Raw genomic sequence first — 22,556 nt, 5'->3', positions numbered from 1 at the left:
TGATGAAGCCCCCTGCATTTTGTACCACGAGGCTGTAGACAGAGGGTTGAGCTGCTCTGCAAAATCGAACGACAAAAGTAGACTAAGACCAACCAACAGATTTTAGCCGTTGTGGCTGGGGTCTTGACTCCATGTGGAGATAGTTTTCTTGAGTGGAAATAATTGTACCAAATAGGACGGTCATGGTACCGAATAAATTTGTATGTGATAAAGAAAGTAATTCGTGTGCGGAAATAATTACAGTCCATCGTGTGCGCTCGACAAGAACAAGTGAAGGGCATTTTCCTTTTTTTTTAATGCTTTATTTCCAGGAAACCGGAAGAATAAAATGATCTGTACAGCCAGAAATGTAAAAATGGCTAAATAAAAATGCCAGGGTCACAGGTGAGCCCTATGATGAACGCTGGCGTGACTTAAGGTATGTGACTTACCATCTTACCACCTATTATATCTTGTTTCATGATGTCTAAATTATATGTAATTGAAGGGGGTATATACGACGCAGTTGGTCGTTCCTATGTGGTTTTTGTAAATGTCAGAATACGACGAAAAAGGGTCATTTGTTTTATTTTCCACTTGGATAAATTTTCGAAGTCTTGCGAGTGCCGTATGATGTTGTAAAAAGTTATTAAATAGGGTTTCGAAGTGATATCACGTGCAATGTAGATCGTCATTTCCGTGCGTTTAGTGCCTATATTTAGTGATGTCAAATTAAGATGTTCATTCGACGTAAAATTTTTCTGTCTGAAATTTTGACGTAAATAATATAAGAAATCCATAGTTACCCATTTTCAATCGAGTGGAAGTGCGCTGTCGGGTGAGAGTATAGAGTGATGAATTTGGTCACGGAGTTAAACGTTTTTCTAGGCCCATTTAAACTGTGTTTGACTGACAATAAAAAAGATTTAGTAGAATTTTACAGTCATTTTCATGAAAATCCAGTTATTAAAATGCGATATCATTTTATGCAAAGTTATTCAGTATTAAAGCACTGTGCGTTATTAAACGTCGTGGATTCTAGTAAGGATTTTATTCCAGTTCTTTTGTCAGTGATAGTCGTGAGTTTGGGAAACAGAGGTTAGTTTTGTTGTGTGTGAATCAGGTGTTGGAGACCTGTCAATGAAGCCGGGACTTGTGGAAGCCCGAGGAAAATTTTATAATGTTGGGAATGGAAAGCAGTATACAAGAATCCGCGCCGGTATTAATTTGCGACGTGTACAATTATTGTGGGCATTTTAAAGTATAATCTATGTGCATTTTGTTGGTTAGAATATCGTATTTGTGTAATTATGTCGGCAGAGTTTAAAGGTTGCATTCTGAGAGGCCAGTCAGGTAGAACAAACAGATATTTCATATCACTGCCAAACGAGGGTTGGGGCGAAATGCCGTCAGCTGATAGGGGTTCGCCGCCTGGATAACTGAACATGCAGAGTGTGTTACGCATTGAATTGAGATTGCATTTCTCAGCAGAGGATAACGTTAAATGTTGAATTTAGTTCAAATTTTCATCCGGGAATAACGTGTGTGTTATTAGACACGGTAAATTTGTTTAATTGAGAACATAATGTGCATTTGAGACCACAAACTTAGAGTATAATGAGCAAGATTAGCCAAATTCAGGGTTGTCCAAAATATAGAGCAATGGTAGTGATGATTGTTTTGTCTGTTAGGGGTGCGCAAACTTTATGGAATGTTATGACGAGATATGACATCGTAATTGGCTTACATTATACGGTGAATTACTTTGGTTTGTATGTAATTATTAGGGTTATCGACGTGTTAATAATGGCTAGGGTTAGATTAAATTGTGAGGTCATGAAACAAGATATAAACTGGACATGAATGATGTAATAGTTTTTTCCAGCTACTGGAATCTACGATAGACATCCGACATGATTAATTTAAATTATGTCAAGACTTGTGCAGGGACATGTGAAAGAAACCATTAGTCTGCGGAGATAGAATTTGTTGTTCTTTAAGATTTCATTAAATAATTTAAATTTATTTAATTATTAAATTCAGTGAAAACTGTATTTTGAAATAACTTTAAATCAAGCAAATAACTTGGAGATGCATTCTGGAAATCTTAGTTTGTTTTCTGGGGAATGTGTAAATGTTAACGTAATGATTAAGGGGACATATCCGCAGGTAATGGATTTTACTGCCACAAAGTATTGTGAGCATTGCTATTGTTGTATTATTTGACTTTGTTTGATTGAGCAGAAATGTGCTGGGGATAGTAAAGTGGAAACTTTGGTCATCAACAGAAGTAACTTAAGTGTTTAGCCTTCAGCTAAGAAACTTGGATGGTCAGGGGGTCATCAACCTCAGTGACTTAGATTAGGGCCATATGCCACTGTAGCATCACTTTCCTTGCGGTCATCATCCACAATGACTTTAAAGTAACTTAGAAGTTTAGACGTCGGTTCATGACATAGTCGCAGGTCACATCGATTCAATTAAGGGTCCATGCCGTATAACCACTGTGTGGCACACACCGATTGGACTGCCTTAATTATACCCAGAGTCCAGAGTTACGAGGTCTGGACCATAAATAATCACTATGATGGTACATGTAGTCTCACATGGAAGCCGAATTTAAGGATTTCCAGACGTTCCTTTCTTTAATTAATAATTGAGACAATGGTTTCTAGTAAGAATGCACATCGGGCAGTTACGTCAAAGGCTCACACCAGTGTTCTCACCCTCTATGTAAAATAATTGTGGTGTCCAGTGGACACGATTGAGTTAAATGATACCATTGATAAATCAGAAATGCTTCATGAAATACTTGAATAAATAGGAACATTTTTTAAACAAACCTTTCATTTGAGTAGATAAATTAGAATTACTGAACCCTACCTTTACCTCAGCAAGTGACGAAGAACCCGATACGACCCAAGAGACAGATCTCATGAACTTTGCTGATAGGTAAGAAAGGTAGGTATCCTTCGGTATGGACCAAAGGGTTCAATACCTTATAATACCAACATGAATGGTCCGTTATTGGACATTATAAATTATAAAGGTTCCCTATGGGAATCAACATCTATAACATATCACTTAGTCGAGCAGCTCGTCTCCTTTTCCCCCCCAAGTCTTCCCAGCCCAAACTTCGCAACATTTTTGTAACGCAACTCTTTTGTCGGAAATCGCCCAGAACAAATCGAACTGCTTTTCTTTGTATTTTTTCCAGTTCTTGAATCAAGTAATCCTGGTGAGGGTCCCATACGCTGGAACCATACTCTATAGAGCATTCAGGGTTACGAAAATAATACAGGTCTTATGGGCTTTTACTTCTATTGGTGTTACCCACTTTAGTTCTAAATATATAATATAATAATTATAATGAATTCCTATCAAAATGTATAATTTTTCTTATAAAACAAACATTGGTTGTGCGATACAATTCTGAAGAAGCCGTAAAATCATTTTGATATCTTTGAGTTTATCGTTTTAAATATTATACATGCAGTTCATTACCCGGAATAGCTGGCCATGCTTGGTGCATCGCGCGCCTCATTTCAGCAGAAGTGTGTACAGTAGTCAACACGTGTAATAACTCAGCTTAACTACTTCGAATCATCATTGGTGAGGTCAGCGCGGCATGTTTCCCATTTTGCGTGTCACTCATTACAGTAATTACTTATGTAAGGGAGATATTTGGCAAATTGAGATTGAAATGATCGTCTTTCTGGGGTGCATAGTGTTTCATTACAAATATATTGTGTTTCGTTTTTGGTGTACTGCATTGCTTTTGGTTGTGTACGTTGTGTATAGTTTGTGTCTGTTTAGTATTTTATATAATCAATCAGCGAGAAATATTCTTTTAAGTTATGGCTGAACATGTGAAAAGGAAAAAGTGGTGAAGTTCTCAGGAGAAAGGAGTGGCAAATGGTGCTCGATACATTTTCATATTTGAAAATAAAGCATCCAGGACAAAGTGTAAGCTGGGTGGTAGATGAAGGAATTTTGAGGTCTTCCGTCTTCAAAATAAGGAAGGAAGCCAGCAAAGGGCCACTCCAGAGTCCCAGCAAGAAGCGGCAAAGGAAAAAGTTAAATTGCAGTAACTCAAGACTCATTAAATACGATGATTTTGTCAGAAGTGGAATACGGCGCATTGTTCGTGAATTTTTTAAATTTTTTTTAGAAATGAACCGCCAACTCTGAACACAATCGTCACTTCCGTAAACATTAACCCCGAACTACCCAATTTTAAGAAATCTACGTTGCATGTTATTCTCAGGGAAATGAACTTTGTGTATGAGAGAAAGGGAAATAGAGCAATGTTAACAGAAAGGGAAGATATAGTGTCTTGGCGTCGTAAGTACCTCTGACAAATAACTGTTGCTAAAGAGTGGAAAGATAAAACAATTACAACCCCACGACAAGCTTTTCTTGCAGGGCTTTCAATTGGAATGAAAACTCCTACCGCTCGAGGGCCGCGATTTGCTATCGTTCACGCTGGTAACAAAAACAGGTTTGTGCCTGACGCTGAATATATTTTTTTGTATTAAAATACTGATGATGATGATGCTTGTTGTTTAAAGGGGCCTAACATCGAGGTCATCAGCCCCTAATGGTATGAAAAGAAATGACAAACAAAAACTTCAAAAACATCCACTGACCAAAATAAAAAATGTCATGAAGAATGAATGGATAGGCATGAACCCCCCAAAAAACAAAAAAAACCAGTGGATCCGACTCAAAAAAGACCATAAATAATAGTATTATGGCCCAAGGGACCACTTATAAAGCACAACCCTGAATCAAGGATGCTTGGTGTCTAAAGGGGTCCAAAATCCAGGTCAACAGCCCCACATAATGGTACATGTCGCTAGTAAAGCAGAACCATGGTATTTGTCATGTTGGGGTACTAATCAAAAGTAGCGAAGACTCATGGTGTTCCACACATGATGGTACTACTCACAAGTATTGTACGTCGTACAGATAATGCAGACCTACGGTGTTTCTCACACAATGGCGCCTCTCATAGCCAACGCAAACCGATGATGTTCATCACCTAGGTGTACTAGTCACGGGTGCCGGTATTCTCGTGGTGTTCCTCACATAGTGGGTACAACTCACAGGCAACGCCCAGACCCGCGGTGTTGCTCACATGGGTACGACTCACGGGTACTGGAAACCCACAGGAGCACCAACTCATTACTGCTACTAATCACAAACCTGTTTCGTACCTAATATAGTGGTACTACTCGAAAGTACAGGCAACCCATGTTGTTCCCGCGCGATGGTACGAATCAAAAATAGTTTCATGGTTCTAATTCAATCATCCCTTGGTCGCCCCTTTTAGTCGCCTCTCACAACAGGCAGGGGATACCGTGGGTTTATTTTTCGTCTGCATCCCCACCGACAGGGGGTAGAGAGAGAGAAAAAAGAAGAAGGGATACATCACTTTAAAAAATGAAGTAACAGACGATGAAAGGCAAGGGCCACGAAGGGCGTGAAAATGAAAGACTCCCTAGGCCTCGAATGCTCTAATACCGTAGGGATCGGAAAGGAACAAGAGTTGACCAAGGGAGGTTGGACAGGATAGACGAAAGTGAGGAGCCTGGCACAAGTAAGTGGAAGCAATGCCAAGACCCGGCTAAGGGTCCTGTGGTCGCCAACCCACGCTCCCAAGCTGAGAGCCCCCGGGCCCCTTTTAGTCGCCTCTTACAACAGGCAGGGGATACCATGGGTGTATTCTACATGTGCGTCCCCCACCCGCAGGGGGTAGGGTGTTTGGTCCGCGAGAGGTATTTTATTTCCCTCAAGTCCGCCGGCAAGCCGGTTAGGACCCCCCCTATCCGCCACCTGGGACGCGCCACGTGGGAGTATCACCTCTCCCCCTGCTACGCCAGCATAGTAGGTTCGTGGAAAAAAAGTACTGCTGACGCACATGATGAGATGGACGGAGTGCGTCACAAAACATACTTTTTAGAACAGCTTTTGCTAAACTTGCTCCCAAATTCTGTTATTGTTATTGATAATGCTTCTTATCACAGCAGAAAAAAGGAGCCTATACCGACAAGAAGCTGGAAGAAATGTGCTATGCAAGAATGGATGAAGGAACATCATATTCAGTACGAAGATGAAATGTTGAAAAAAGACTTAATGGACATTATTGCTTTGAAAAAGGGAAAATATGATAAATATAAGATAGATGAATTTGCTTAAGAAAGAGGACACACAGTACTTCGACTGCCCCCTACCACTGTGAATTAAACCCCATTGAACTCATACGGGCTCAGGTGAAACATTATGTGAGCTTACATAATATGGACTTCAAAGTGAAAGAAATGCAAAGATTGAGGAAGGTTTAGCGTGTCTCACACCTGATAACTGGAGGAATTATGTGGATCACATTAAGAAAACTGAAGACGATATGTGGAAGGCTGATGAAATTCAGGACGACATCGAACCCATTATCGTCCACCTCGGTGACTCTTCAGACGAAGATTCCTCAAGCAGTGTATAAATGGAAGAGATGAACATTCCACCTCTGTCTTGAAATCTGTACATTGCTGACAAGGTACGAACAGTAGATGAATTTATTTTAAAATTATATTTTTATTTTACTGTATTTTTCTATCTGTGCTTGTGCGTTTTCGTGTTCTCATACAAATAGGTCATTCGGCATTCTGTATTGTTATGTTGCGGAAGAATTTATCGTATTTTGTGATAAAGATGAAGCTCTTGCATCTGTTGTCAGTTACGAGTAAATTTATCTGAAATGAGCTGTAGGATACATCGCCGAGATAGAGATATCTCGCCGTCATCAATCCTAACGGAGCTTCCTGTGTTGTAACCACACAGTATTTGCCTTAATAGTGAAATGATTCTGGGGGCTAATAAACTCAGCACTGCGCTCCCTTAAAGCAAAACAACGATCATGAAACTTTCTCAGATATAAGAAGCAAGACAATCATTTCCGGTTCTGGACACGCATGTTGTTATTTATGTTAGTTACTGGTATTATTATTTAGTCTGGCCAAGGCGGTAAAGGCGTGCTCGGTTCACCCGGAAGGATGTGGGTTCGAATCCCCGTCAGGAAGTCGTAAAAATTTAAGAAACGAGATTTCCACTTCCGGAGGTACACATGGCCCTGAGGTTCACTCAGCCTACACCAAAACTGAGTAAAAAGTTAATTCCTGGGGGCAAAGGCGGCCGGGCGTAGAGCTAACCACTCTACTCCATCAAGTGCCGAGATTGCGGATAGAGGAAGCCTTTACCTTCCACCCTTCCACCTTTCCAAGGGCCTTCATGGCCTGTACGGAGATGACTGCTTTTATTATTATTTAGTTTGCATCTTTACATATTCAAACTGTTACTCTATTTCGAATGATACAGTCAGTGGGCTGATATCCTCAGAAACGTTATGGCAAAATTAAATTTCATAACTGTAATTTCATTAATAGAGATAATGGAGATTGAGATAATAGGGCATTTATATTATTATTATTATTATTATTATTATTATTATTATTATTATTATTATTATTATTATTATTATTATTTCTACTACACAGTCTTGAAAGAGCTGAACCAAGCGATGTATAATTTTATGTCATCACTGTATTTCACAAGCAGTGACCGAGCCGCGGTAAGTGAGCGAATACGGCAACGGTGGACGACAGCAAGCCCATAAGGCCTGTAGTCTTTTCTTAACCCTGGATGCTCTATAGTTGGGGTCTTACCAGAGACCTATTATGCCTTTGCTGGCGAGACGTAGTGTTTACAGTGCACTATGTCTTCTGGTATGGGCTATATCAAATTTGTTACTTTCATTGACCTGTCTCAGTCTCATCCTTGGCTTTGACAATTTGAAGGTAACATATGAATAATAACACAGTAAAGGTTTCCACCTATTCAATACTAATATGTATTTACGATGTTTTAAATTACATGGAACTAGTTTCGACCCACCTAGGGGTCATCGTCAGCCATATTAAAGCATAAACAACTCTTGTCGAATTTTGAAACATGTTATTTTAACGGTAAGAATCTTATGGATTTAAAATTTATAAAGTGAAGTGTGGTAATGAAATGAGAAAAGTTAGTATGGTACAGGTGAGTAATAATTAATAATTATACGAGGAATATACATACTAAGAAGTTTGGAACAAAGTATAAATGGGGTGCTTAGTGTTGTAAAAATTATACACTCATGGATATCAGTAGTCCTCGTACTAAAGAATACAATGTAAAATGACACATATAAAAATATATACACAAGTATGTTCCAAACTGTTATTCTCAGTTCAATACGGACCAAAAACATGAAATTCATAACCCTTGATGAATTTGAATGTGACTGAGGTATGAGTGATGCTAGTAATACCATTCCTTCTGTAGTCAGTGCATGTTATGAATGGTGTGAAAATATCGCTCATAGTGTCGGTTGGTGCATGCATTTCAGTGGGCTTGGCAGACTGATATGTAATAGCAATTGCTGGCTTGGTGAGGAAAGCAACGGGAAACTACCTCACTCCCCATTTCCCTAGTACGCCTCTTCAGTGACACCTAGGCTATTTATGACAGCTGTTGGCGGAGCTGCAGAGGATCAAACCAGCCTTCGGGCTGAATACCCAACATACACAGAGACTTATATGGCCTCTCCTTTACATCCTTACTACAACCCCTAAATACCCTCATAAACATGTGCAGAGATTTGTACCATTTACTGTATTTACAATCATATTTATGTGATTACCCCAATGAAGATCTTTCCTTATATTAATACCTAGGTATTTACAATGATCCCCAAAGGGAACTTTCACCCCATCAGTCCAGTAATTAAAACTAAGAGGACATTTCCTATTTGTGAAACTCACAACCTGACTTTTAACCCTGTTTATCATACCATTGCCTACTATCCATCTCACAACATTATCAAGGTCATTTTGCAGTTGCTCACTATCTTGTAACTTATTTATTACTCTGTATGGAATAACATCATCTGCAAAAAGGCTTACCTCTGATTCCACTTCTTTACACTTATCATTGATTGATATATATATATAAAAAACATAAAGGTCCAATAATACTGCCTTGAGGAATTCCTTTCTTAATTATTACAGGGACAGATAAAGCTTCACCTACTCTAATTCTCTGAGCTCTATTTTCTAGAAACAGAGCCACCCAATCAGTCACTCTTTTGTCAAGTCCAATTTCACTCATTTTTGCCAGTAGTCTCCCATGATCTACCCTATCATATGCCTTAGACAAGTCAACCGCGATACAGTCCAATTAACCTCCTGAATCCAGGATATCTGCTATATCTTGGTGGAATCCTACAAGTTGAGCTTCTGTGGAATAACCTTTGCTGAACTCGAACTGCTTTCTATCAAACCAGTTATTAATTTCGCAAACATGTCTTATATAATCAGAAAGAATGCTTTCCCAAAGCTTAAATGCAATGCATGTCAAACTGACTGGCCTGTAATTTTCAGCTTTATGTCTATCACCCTTTCCTTTATACATAGGGGCTACTATAGCAACTCTCCATTCATTTGGTGTAGTTCCTTCATGCAAACAATAATCAGGTAAGTACTTCAGATATGGTACTATATTCTAACCCATTGTCTTTAGTATAGCCCCCAAAACCTTATCAATTCCAGCTGCTTTTCTAGTTTTCAACTTTTGTATCTTACTGTAAATGTTATTGTATTCATAGGTAATTTTAATACTTCTTTAGTATTAGTCACCTCCTCTATCTGAACATTATCCCTGTAGCCAACAATCTTTACATACTGCTGAGTGAATACTTCTGCTTTTTGAAGATCCTCGCATACACACTCCCCTTGTTCATTAATGATTCCTGGAATATCCTTCTTGGAACCTGTTTCTGCCTTAAAGTACCTATACATACTCTTCCAGTTTTCACTTAAATTTGTACGGCTGCCAATTATGCTTGCCATCATCTTATCATTAGCTGAATTCTTTTCTAGATTCAATTTCCTAGTAAGTTCCTTCAATTTCTTCTTACTTCCACAGCCATTTCTACCTCTATTTCTTTCCAACCTGCACCTCCTTCTTAGTCTATTTACTTCTCTGTTATAATAGAGTGGATCTTTACCATTCCTTACCACCTTTAAAGGTACAAACCTATTTCCACATTCCTCAACAATTGTTTAAACCCATCCCAGAGTCTGTTTACATTTTTATTTACTGTTTTCCACCAATCATAGTTACTTATTAAGATCTCCCTCATGCCTGTTTTATCAGCCATATGGTACTGCCTAATAATCCTGATTTTAATATCTTCCTTTCCATTTCATTACAATTTTTCTCAGTGACCCCGAAAACTATGAGTTGGACATTAATATCGATTGTTTTGTTGTTTTTAATATGACTTTCCCTCCCCTAGGGGCGCTAGATGTGTCTTACCACTACAACATCCGCATTTATTTTTAACTACCACAAAAACACCTTTGTGATCACTAATGCCATCTATTACTTCGGTTACTCTATAGAGCTCATCTGGTTTTACCAGCACCACATCCAGAATATTCTTCCCACTATTTGGTTCCATCACTTTCTGAATCAGATGCTCTTCCCATATTAACTTATTTGCCATTGTTGGTCATGCTTCCTGTAGTTCGCATTACCTTTAGTAAATTGAGATCACCCACTACAATCACGTTCCTTTCCTTACCGTTTCCCACATAGCTGATTATCTTATCAAATAATTCTGAATCAGCATCTGCGCTACCCTTTCCTGGTCTGTACACTCCAAAGACATTAAGTTGCCTATTATCTTTAGAGATGAGTCTTACCCCTAGAATTTCCTGTTTGTCATCTTTAACTTTTCATAGTTTACAAATTCTTCTTTCACCAGAATGAATACACGCAAACAGGTGCACCATATTAGCTGCCGAGTATGTCACGCTTAAGGAAAACCATCTGTGAGTGCCTGCAGAGGCTCCCCATGCAGTACAGCACAGTTCGTGAGTAATGTTTGTGGTTTTAAGCTTGCCAGCTAGATGTTTCCAATGCTGTTTATAGGACAAAGTTCTGTCTAGGGTTATTCCCACATACTTCAGTGTCTAACTGTAACAGCAACCATAAACTCAAATTCTCATTTCCAAGCTGATTGTCGAGATAACAGCAAGTTGTCCCTGTTTTGGAGAAGTTAGCTCTCAGTCCAAAATTACAGAAGTATCTGCCAGGAAGAAAGAGATCTAAGTACTCTTCAGTTTGTTCCATTGACTTGTGCCTGATAGCCAAAGCAAGATCGGCATATATGAACTTCTGCGCCTTTGTTTTTGGCTAGTCCAATGTGTACAAGCTGATCAAAATGGGTGCTAAAACACATCCTTGTGGTAGTCCTTTATCCAGTTTCCTTGGTCTAATAGTGTTGCTCCCCTAAACAACGTGGAATATCCTGTCACTTAGCAAGTTATTTACAAAATTGGCAAATGCTTTGCAGTTAATTGGATGGAGAAGTTTGCAGGTCAGTACTTGTAGTGTCATCTGTGGCTGTGAAGTCCACAAATACTGCTGAGGTTTTTAAAACCTTTTTGAAATGTACTCATAGGCAGTAAGGGCAAGAACTTGATGAATGAAACTATGCTGAGGTCTGAAGTCTTCTTGTTCCACAGGGACTTCAGGAATTTTATGTCCCAGTATGTCATACAGTACAGGAGCTTTTCATGAGTCTGTGGCATACACTTGTACACCTGCAATACAGTGCAACTGAATGGTAACTTTCTGCTCTGTTACTGGGCTTTCCTGGTTTCAACATGACAATCTTGGCTCTTTAATTCCGATGGAAGTTTGCCCAACATGAGGATATCAGTGAACAGCACCAAACAATTTCTTATGTTCCTTCCACAGTTAAGTAAGAACTCTGAATGGATACCGTAAAATCTAAGAATTTCTCAGCTTTTACTTTCGTTGCGGTGATCTGGTTCGCAGAAACTGCGGATTGTTTGTGTACTGTATTACTGGAGCAACAGACTCAGGTTTTCCAAGAGACTGGAGTGACTGTGGTCCATACCTTCCATTGTCTCATTCCATTTATTCTTTCTGGACTTCTCTGACTCTGCAGTACTTCGGAGCCTGCTTCTGGACTCTCATTCTCAAAGAATTCCTTGCAAAGTGCTTCTGGTACAGAAATGCATCCAGTAATGTATTCTTTCCAGTAACCTCTTGGAATATGCTTTTCAGCTGTAAAAAAAAATGGCAACAACAAACTTCCCGTAGATTGGAGCTTGAGCTGGGGGTATCTACCTGATGACCTTGGCAAGTTCAATAGAGAAAGATTTCCAGTTGGCCCTATATAAGTTCCAGCAAGGTTTGGGAAAGGATTTTACAAGAGGAATCTGGATGCCAGTTTCTAAAAGGACTGGCCTATGTTGGCTGTGAGAAATGTCTTAGAGAACTTCCATTGATACAGACAACAGATGTCCATTTTTGTCTTCCATTAAGAAGCAGAGATCCCCTTTACACATTCAAAACTGAGGCAGGACAAGAAACTACAGATAGTTTGTGGATATTCGTGATCCTGATGCTCTGCTAATAAACGTGCAACTGAACTAATCACATATATTGACTTAAATTGCATGCATCTCAATGCTTCTTTTGTAGCATGCACACTTCTCAGCGACACTGATTTATGTTTACCTAGAGGGACACAAGAAATGATAAAGCTAACATGCAGTCAATTTGACAAACAAATGTATAGTAATGCAAAAATGATTTATTGCGGCAGTACATATTTACGTATTTTACACGGTAAATTTCTTTAATAGAATCTTCTCAATACACACAAACATTCTGACATCATTTATCGTCCATTCTTACATTCAAAACAACGTTTTGTTTGATCGCCGCATACAGCTCTGGAACAATGACAACAATACACTCTTGTCATCCTCTGTTTCTTACTTGGGTAAAAGGCATATATTTTGCATTTTCTTGATTCAGGAATTTCCGCTTCATCTGTAGGCATAATCAGTTGAAGTATTTCTGCCACAGATGAGCGCAGCATGTGTGGCAAGTTGTGAAATCCAAGGCGATGCGTCACCTATGGCTTCATAAGTTCATACTACAGCTCTTTTACAAATCCGCTCCTAGACAAAGGTTTTTCTTTATTGTTACAGTTCTTATTGTGAACACAGATCACATAAGGGTTCACTAGAATAATATTCAACATGCCAAGAAAGACAGAATGGCCATCTTCCTGTCTTTTTACAGTTCACTTGATTGTTCATCTGGTCTGGTGTGTCCAAACCACCCTTCATGGCATTACAATGTCAATTATAATCGATATCTTCGATGTTGGATTGATCTCTGCTCTTTCACACGTGGTTGAAAGAACGAAGACTACGTTGTTCAGTTTGGATTTGTACAAGTGTTTTCTCTTGGTCAAAACATAACATAGAGGTGTGCTTACTTTTCTTGTCTCATGATTCAGTATAGCAGGTGGAATTTCTCAGTTATTCTTACAAATAGTGCCTAATATTGTCAAATGATATGGTGGCTTCAATAATTCAGTTGCCAAGGGAACGCACATGAACCAAGTGTCCATACATGTTGCGATTGCTTCCATGGACATTTCCTGTTAATGTTTTCACAAAGAAATCAGCTAATGGTTGATTAGCAGGTGCAGTGTTCTTACCAAGGTATGGCACTGCATCAATCATGTATACTTAGTTCTATTGTCACATACCATAACAATTGTGATGCCACACTTTGATGGCTAGTTAGAAATGTACATTTTAAATGAGCACTGCCCTCTGAAAGCAAGAAGTTGCTCATCAATCGTAAAGAATGATCCAGGCTTAAAAGATTCCGTATATCCAGGGTTATAACATTCCTTACAGGCAGATATAAACTCTTCCCAAATCTCTCTTATTGGATCAAATTTGCCTGTTTCTCACCTCTCAAGCCTTGTTGTTTGGTCATCAAAATGTTAACATTCACAAAAGAAGTAAAATCTGTTAAAACTCATTGTGGCTTTGCACCTCACCCCTAAATATTCTTCATCGACCATCTCCTATCTGGGTACGAGGTTATTCTTCTGAACAGCAGATAATATAAAAAATGCATGAAATTAATTTTCACGCAAAACAGACACTGTTACACTTTGGACATTTTGCTTGCATTTTTTCATTACTGTGCTTGATTATTTTATCATGCACTGTCTGGGTAAAATAAAGGAAAATACTTTCCATGGTGAATTCAAGTTTTCTGCGCTATTTTTCAGTTCCTGGCTATAATGAATAACATTCCTAGCTGTTGAGTGAGCCCTTTGTGGTCTCAAAGAAAGTGCAGAACAACAGTGCCCATTTTATCCTATTTGATTACTTTTACTGCTCACAATTATATAAGGATCTCTTTTATGAATCTTAGTATTTGGCTGATTCCACATCCTCAGAACTGAAGTCTAAGGAATGATGAAATATTTTCTCTACATTAAGAAGCTCAAAAGTGGGGTCATCAGGGAAATTGACGCCCAGTAACACAATATCTTCTTCTACGTTGTTTTCAGTTTCACTGCCACTGTTCTCAATATCATCTCACCTTGAGTTTCCTATAGCTATTTCACGATCTTTTCTGTGGAAGATGTTTCAGTAGATGCCATATTTAACAGAAATTTAAAAGTCTGTGATTCAATACCTAGACACAGAGCAGAAAGGATTCTTGTTAACTACGTTCAAATAAAAAAGCAACAAAATCCTGCAATGTCTATATTTTCCGGGCTTGTAGGCCATGGTTTAGGAGCATAAGATGGTTCTGATGTTTCAACGAAGAATGCGTTTAGCATCTTCAATTGTTCAAAATTATAACACTTGGAGGAGATCGCTCTTAGTGATCCATTATACTCACCATCTTTAGCTGTTACAAATTCTTTAAATCTGTTGCTGGCACGCATTAATGGAAGAGGGAAATACTCCTCAAGGTTGAATCCTATAGCTGTATTGAATTGTGCAGAACTTTTTCATTTGTAATAATCTAGTACAAACATGTATCTGGAAAAAGAAACGAACTGAACTAATACAGTGACAACCAAATTACAAAGTATAGATTAGTAAAAAAAAGGAGTGAAGAGGGAATATGCTTACCCGCATTTTGTTCCTTTTGAGCTGGCTCCCTTTCTAAGTAACGTGACCAGGTTTGGCGGCCGCTGCTGTGTGTCTACTGTTGTATCTACGTAATACATCCTGTATAGGAGCTTGGATAGCTGTAAGTGAGGGAAGAGAAGGGGAAGACTGAGGGGGAGCGGTAACTGTGTGGCTAGCAATAAGTGACGGAAGAGATGGGGAAGATGGAGGGGGATGGATAGTTGTGTTCATAAATGGAATTACCAGGATGGCCTTCTTAAACAAATGAGCTTTCACAATACCTAGCGATTCCAATAGAGAGGGTACTTGGACAAATAAAGGATTCTTACTTTCGAAGATCTCATTTAAATTATACTTACAGTTGTAAAACTGGTCCAGAAAAACATTTAAATTTTCATTAGTATTCAAAAGATTACATTTTATCGCTTTCCTAAGGATGATTAGGTCTTGCTTAATAGATGTAAAAGCATGATTTGCCTCACTCATGTGACTACTAATTGTCGAGAATTTCCGGTGCTTCTTCGCATTGACAGGTTCCAGGAACCTAGTCGTAGTACCTGTCCAATATACATGGCTTCATATTGATTATGTGTAAGCATATAAACGCCTGAGCTAAGGTACTGAATCTTACTAGATTTGACCGAACTATGATTGAAAAATTGTTGACAGTTTGTACTATTTGTTGAAAAAGCAACTTGAAGATTATGTTTCAAATAGTTTCGTTATTTAATAAATACCTGGTGTTGTTGAAAGTGAAAGTTGCAAATTTTGCCCTTTTAGGTACTTGCAGAACCAATTTGGAACACCGTTTTCTACTCACTTTATTAATTATTTTATTAACCACGCTAATACTGAAACCATTTTAACTAACTACTACCCATACAAATTTTTACTCCTTCGATTCCTTCTGCAAGAGAAGTAAACTAAACGTGCGATGGATGTAACTTTTTTGCACTCCTGTTTGTAAGGAATCCTTTCTAATTGTATGATGCGATGATGTTGGTTTCCTAAAAATTTTGTAAGTAAATTTATCTTGTTCCCTCTTAACGATGACGTCCAAAAAATGTATAGATTTATTAATTTTGTCCTCTACTGTAAATTTTATACTATGATTCAGGGAATTAAGAAAATTTAAAATATTTAAACTATAATTAAACTACTGATCTATTATTATAAACAAAACGCATGCATAGTTCTAATCCTTGGATTTTCCCTACAATTCTTGTGTGCTCTAAGTAGTCCAAAAAGATATTTGCCCAAGTGTTCAAGTGTTCTGAATGGCTTCGATGGCTACGAAGCTCTCAGTTGAATGGAGTGGTGTCAAAATTCTACCTCAATATATAGTGCAGGCTGTGGTTCATCATGGTGGGGGCAGTCGCTGATTGGCTGTTCTTTGGCCAATGATTGAAACAGTATGGAGCCTGGCGTTGATGAATCTGTCTTGGCAGAGACAGGTAATTGATCACCCATTGCTTTTTCTGGCCTGCCTCAGTCACCATATCCTCCAGAATTTGCAGTTTTCAGGACTGGAAACGAGGTTTTATTGACACATTCTGATTCCTCCTTATGGTTGAAAGTGTTGGTGTGCTTCAGAATTTCTATGGCTTCCCTTTGTAGCCAGGCATCGTAAAACACAGTAGTTTACAGTACTTTGATATTGCTATACTGTTTTGTGGCCTGCTAGCAGAGAGTGTTCAGCAACTGACCACCTTTCTGCTTGTCCCAGCTGACTGTGCCGGTTGTGCTCCTTCAGTCGGGTGGCAATGCTGCGTTTTGTAGTTCCTATGTACCTGGCCACAGCTGCACGGGATCTTGCAGACACCTGCTGTGGAAAGGGGATGGTGGTTGTCTTTACTAAGCCTTAGCATGATATAGATAGATGTTGATTCCCATAGGTAATCTGAAGTAGGCCTTAGCAGTTCCTGGATTTCCTTCGCTGACTTATAGCACAGCACCACTGAAACCTAAGGTGTGGCTTCGCTATGTAGATGACACCTTTGCAGTATGGAGCCAAGGACAGGCTTCTGGAGTTCCATGGAGTAAAAACCATATGTAGGTCAATGAAGAACATCCAGGAACTGCTAAGTTCTGCTAATGACAAGCACCATCCTCTCTCCACAGCAGGTGTCTCAGTCGCTAAACAATCTATGCTAGCCGGCCACAACATACAGTAAAGCAACATGAAGTACTGTCTACTACTGTGTCTTACCACTTCCGGCTACAAAGGAAAGCCATCGAAATCCTGAAGCACACGAACAGCTTCAACCATAAGGAGGACTCTGAACATGTCAACAAAACCTGGTTTCCAGTCCTGAAAACCTTAAATCCTGGGGGACATGGTGGTCAAGGCAGACCAGACAACGGGTGATCAGGCGCCTGTCTCCGCCAAGGCAGATCAACCAACATCGGGTCCACACTATATCAATCATTGGAAAAAGAACAGCCAGTAAGAGCCCGCCCACCACCACCACCACCACCACCACAGCAGACCAATAGGCACGCAGCGCACTATATCCTGCACTATCATTGGTCAAATGTCCGAATCGTTGGCTGAATGGTCAGCATACTGGCCTTCGGTTCAGAGGGTCCCGGGTTCGATTACCGGCCGGGTCGGGGATTTTAACCTTCATTGGTTAATTCCAGTGGCTCGGGGGCTGGGTGTTTGTGCTGTCCCCAACATCTCTGCAACTCACACACCACACATAACACTATCCTCCACCACAATAACACGCAGTTTCCTACACATGGCAGAAGCCGCCCACCCTCATCGGAGGGTCTGCCTTACAAGGGCTGCACTCGGCTAGAAATAGCCACACGAAATTATTATTGGTCAAATAACAGCCGATCAGTGAACCCCCCCGCACCATAATGGACCACAGCCTTCACTGTATATTGAGGTGGAATTGAGAGACCACTCCCATTCCACTGAGAGCTTCGTAGCCATCGAAGTCATTCAGAACCCTTGAAGATGCCGAACGCAGTCTTCGGTGAAACATCGGGACCATCATATTATGCTCCTAGACCACAGCCTACAAGCCCAGAAAGTACAGACATTGTTTATAACGCCAGCAATGAAAGCCTGAACTGCAACAACAATCCTGCAACTTCAGTCGAATAGGGAATTATACTTACGCAAAGCTAAGGCTTTGTTAAAAAGGCTACATGTAGCAAATAACTAACAAGACAGGTTTTCAACACAATTAATGAAACATCGTGCACAACTCAAGGACAAAAGACAGAGGGGGGCGGGATAACGTGAGTGTCATCCTCCTGACTAAATGTTACTTCTCTAGGGTTGAAAGGATAGTGAATTCTTTAAGCAGCTGGGTAAAAATCAGCCTCTGACATCCACTTTCCACAGGTAACTTATCTTCTTCACTTCAAGACATGCTTACAGCTACTGGCTCTGATCACATCGGCAGGCAGTTTCCTGATTACCCCACCAGATGACTTTTACTGTGTGGTAAGTATTAACTAACAAGTGCAAGTAAATGCTAGATTCTTTCAAGACTTTTCCAGTGATTACTTTTAAGTAAATGTTAGATCTTATTCAACTCACTTCAAGTAACAGCTTATTCTTAAAAGTATTTTCTAATTGGCTTAAGTAATCACTTATCAGTCTTTACTTATTTTTATGCCACAAATCCATTGAGAATGGTTATCAATAGAAGGGGAAATTAAGGTTTTCCTAAAAGAAGAGGTGCTACTGGTTAGATAAGTTTACGACAGTAGCCTGAAAGGGTTGTATGAAGAAAAGGCACTTTTTTATTCTTTGGGAAGGATTAAGATTTTACTGTCATAAAGCAGTTTTTTTTTTTTTTTTTTTTTTTTTTAAAGAAGGAAGCCATACTTTCCAGTGCAACTCTGTAAAATGTAACTTCAAAGCTTTTCAGTCTGTCACACAAACAAGTTCAATATAAAAATTACACTAACATACCTGTAAAAAAACCGATATTATTAAACAAGGAATAAAAATACACAATATCAAACAAAAATGGCTTGTTTCATTCTTAAAAGAGCAGTGGAGACAAAGGAGGACTTCATTAAGGTAAGTTCCAATTTTCAAATTCCTAGGTGTTTGGACAGAAATAAATATTTCCAAATATTGAATGTGACTTCGATAGAATCTGATGTTCTTTCAAAAACTAAATATTCATTCCTTGTTTAATATTGTGTATTTTTATTCCTTGTTTAATAGTGTGGTTTATTTATAAAGTATGTTAATTGTGTAATATTTATATTAAACTTGTGTGTTCGACAGACTGAAAAGCTTTCAAGTTACATAAAACAGACCAGCATGACATCAGGACAGTGTGGGTGCTTTGAGTGGAGAGTCCCAGCAAAGATAAATAATGATATTGGTTTTACGTCTAACTACTTTTACAATTTTCAGAGATGCAAAGGTGCCAGAATTTGGTCCTGCAGGAGTTCTTTTATGTGCCAGTAAATCTAATGAGAGGACGCCGATATATCTGAGTATCTTCAAATACGCTGGACAGCTGGGTTTGAGCTCAGAAGGCCAGGGCTTTACAAACTGAACTAATCAGCCCGGCTCCCAGCAAAGAAACTTTAATGTCAGGCAAGAGTGGGACAGTTCTGCGAGGTCTAACCTCCGTTGCACTCATTTTAAGTTTATTGATTTTCAGTAAAAATAATATTTATACTGCTGAGCACATAAGCCCATACACTAAGGGTGCAACCTTACTCTTTCTCCCGTGTAATGTAAAGGTAGTGATATATAGTTTCTTCTCTTAACTGTCAGGTTTTGATTTGGTGTCGGTAACCATACAGTTTAGGGACCCTACTTTTCAATACGACATCTTACATTTACTGTTAATCTGGCGCGCTGGCACTACGCTTTCAGGAGAATTGCAAGATATTACGTATTGCCACTGCAGTATTGTTAGTCACTAGTCTTACATTAGCGGGTATAATTAAACCACATTTTCTTTTTCTGTGAGATTGTAAATCTGTAGTGGTTCATGTTTGTGGGTTACTGTAGTCACGTCCTAGTTCGTGAACTATGGGCAACGGATGAGTGGACTAGTAAGTGGTCCTGAGAGTCGGGATACCAGTTGCTATGGAATGGGAGTGGTCATCTCGGACATATTCTGAGTCGTGGCCCTCCTTGTGCTCAGGCGGCTAGGACTATACAATTCACCGGTGGTCCATAACCCGTTAGAGGAGAGATCCTCACTTGGACTATGTGCAAGTAGGGCAGCATCCTACTTCATGAATTTACCGAGCTCAGAACATTTTAAGCAAGCCTCGGACCTATGGGAGTAATGGAGTCCCACTCCCATTTGACAGGCGAGGGACTCCTTGGAAACAACTTGGCGAACAAAATGGAATTCGATGGGGAGCTATCAATATTAATGGGGCTATGGAAGAAAGAAGGTAGAACCGGTTGAGTCAGCAAAGAGGATGCATCTGGATGTGCTAGGAGTAAGTGATATTCGGGTAAGGGGAAATAACGAGGAAGAGATAGGAGATTATAAAGTGTAATTGACAGGTGTTAGAAAGGGAAGGGCAGAGTCTGGGGTAGGGCTCGTTTACAAAAATCAATTCAGAGATTGCTACGAGGTATTGAAAAAGGAAGACTATGAGTTATCACTCATAGTGATATGGACCTTATGACGAGAGTTTCACAATTAACCCAATGAGTGCTACGCCCGTCTACAGACTGTGCACGAGAACTCGAATTTCTTTGAGTTTCTCAGTTCACACCCGAGTGCCGATTCGATCTCTGGCATGTTTTGCCATCTCTTGGGCATTATGTAGAACTAATTGATCACGGCTTATAGCTTCAGGAAGTAACTTACAGAGCTACTTCTAGCAGTTATCACCACACCATCTGCGTAAGCCAAAACGTGGATCAGTCTATCGTAAATATTACCACCCAGATTAGTAGTTATTGATCTTACAGCTTTCTCCAGCACTATATTAAATAACACTGGTGATAAGGGATCTCCTTACCTTAGGCCTTCATCGGTTCTGAAAGATCTTGACAGACTTCCCTGTACTTTTACCTGACTTGTGCTGTTCTCCAGGGTCATCTTATCGTAAGTTATGATCTTCATTTCCGTGTTGACGTTTAACCAATAATGTAGAGTTTGAGGGATGTTCCACCATTCAACACATTGCAACAATTTATTAAATTATAAGAAGACCGGTTTCGACGTTGGCATTACAAGAACGTTTATGGGTTTATGGGTTTACTGTCCATAAACGTTCTTATAACGCCAATATTTCATATGGTTATAAGTGTTTCCATTTGAATGAGTGTGTTATCAAACAATACAAGTGTTCCCAGTGTTCCGTGTACATGAACGCGCGACAGTTTAGACTAGATCTATGTCTTTAAACATTTTGCTTCATGGTGTGTATTTCATCCAATCTTTTTCAGACAGAAAAAGGACTGTCAAATCCAAGAATGCTCTTAGAGAGCCAAGTTTTTCACACCATTGTAAGTGTCCTTATTGTGTTTTGTAAGTATTTTCAATCCAGTATATGTAATTCCAGTGTTCTGTGTTCTATGAACACAAGACTGTTAGAGGCAGAACTGGAAACATTCTAAGCTCCAAGTTCTCCTTGCCAAGTGTATGTTGCATTTCAAGGTAATATCTATCAACTCAATGATGTATTTCCATGCAACCACCTATAGGTGCATGGATTTTTCATTATGATGATTGTTATCGGATTCCCCTTAATTTAATTTTCACCAAGAACTGACGATGACTCCATGGGAGTCTAAACCGGTCTTCTTATAATTTAATAAATTGTTGCAATATGTTGAATGGTGTAACATCCCTCAAACTCTACATTAAGGGTCATCTTAGTCAATTTTATTAACTTCTGTGGGAATTTAAAATACTTCATTGTTTCCAATAATGTCGATCGCTTTACCTTGTCATACGCTTGTTTAAAATCTATACAAATATGTCCTGGTCGAACGCTGTATTTGTATGTCTTTTCCAGAGCCATTCTCGCGGTGAAAATATGGTCCGTCGTCGATCTTCCAGGTCTGAAACCAGCTTGGTACTCCCCTATAATTCTTTCTGCTCTACTACTAACTCCCTTTGTTATGGCAGTAGAGAGGATTTCGTACACTATACTCAGTAAGGACGTACCTCGATAATTCTTGCATTGCATGCGTGACCCCTTCTTATGTATACGGCATATATTTGCTAGTGTCCAGTCCTCTGGCATTTTACCTGTTTCCCCACACCTTTTTAATTATCTCCTGTATTCTCCTCACCAACACTTCTCCTCCAGTTTTACCATTTTGCAGTTATGAGGCCATTCCCTAGTTATGAGGCCATTCCCTGGGGCTGTACTGCACTTCAATTCTTTTATAATTTCACTTATTTCTTCAACCGATGGTGATCCCACATCATCATCATCATCATCATCATCATCCTCCTTATCTCCATTCTCATCGTTCCTCTCTTCCCCCTCACACTCATCTCTGTCTGCAGTTTC

At 39.3% G+C, this 22,556-nt stretch overlaps 1 protein-coding gene across 7 annotated transcripts in view; it reads right to left on the bottom strand.

Moving 5' to 3' along the window:
* The window catches only part of Cdc27 (cell division cycle protein 27), a 507,070-nt gene that overhangs the window by 333,594 nt on the left and 150,920 nt on the right, over window positions 1-22,556 (bottom strand). Inside the window, exon 1 of one of the 7 annotated variants that reach the window (XM_068226375.1) lies at window positions 14,839-14,975. The exons of the other annotated variants lie outside the window; for them this stretch is intronic. The gene's annotated coding sequence lies outside the window, so the exon portion shown is untranslated. Of the gene's footprint in view, window positions 1-14,838; window positions 14,976-22,556 lie in introns of those variants that run through there. 7 annotated transcript variants of the gene reach the window in all.

The sequence above is a fragment of the Anabrus simplex genome, chromosome 2 (genome assembly GCF_040414725.1).
Source record: "Anabrus simplex isolate iqAnaSimp1 chromosome 2, ASM4041472v1, whole genome shotgun sequence".
NCBI lineage: Eukaryota > Metazoa > Arthropoda > Insecta > Orthoptera > Tettigoniidae > Anabrus > Anabrus simplex.
Note: the sequence above shows the minus strand (reverse complement) of the source record. Positions and strands in the feature narration are given on the sequence as shown.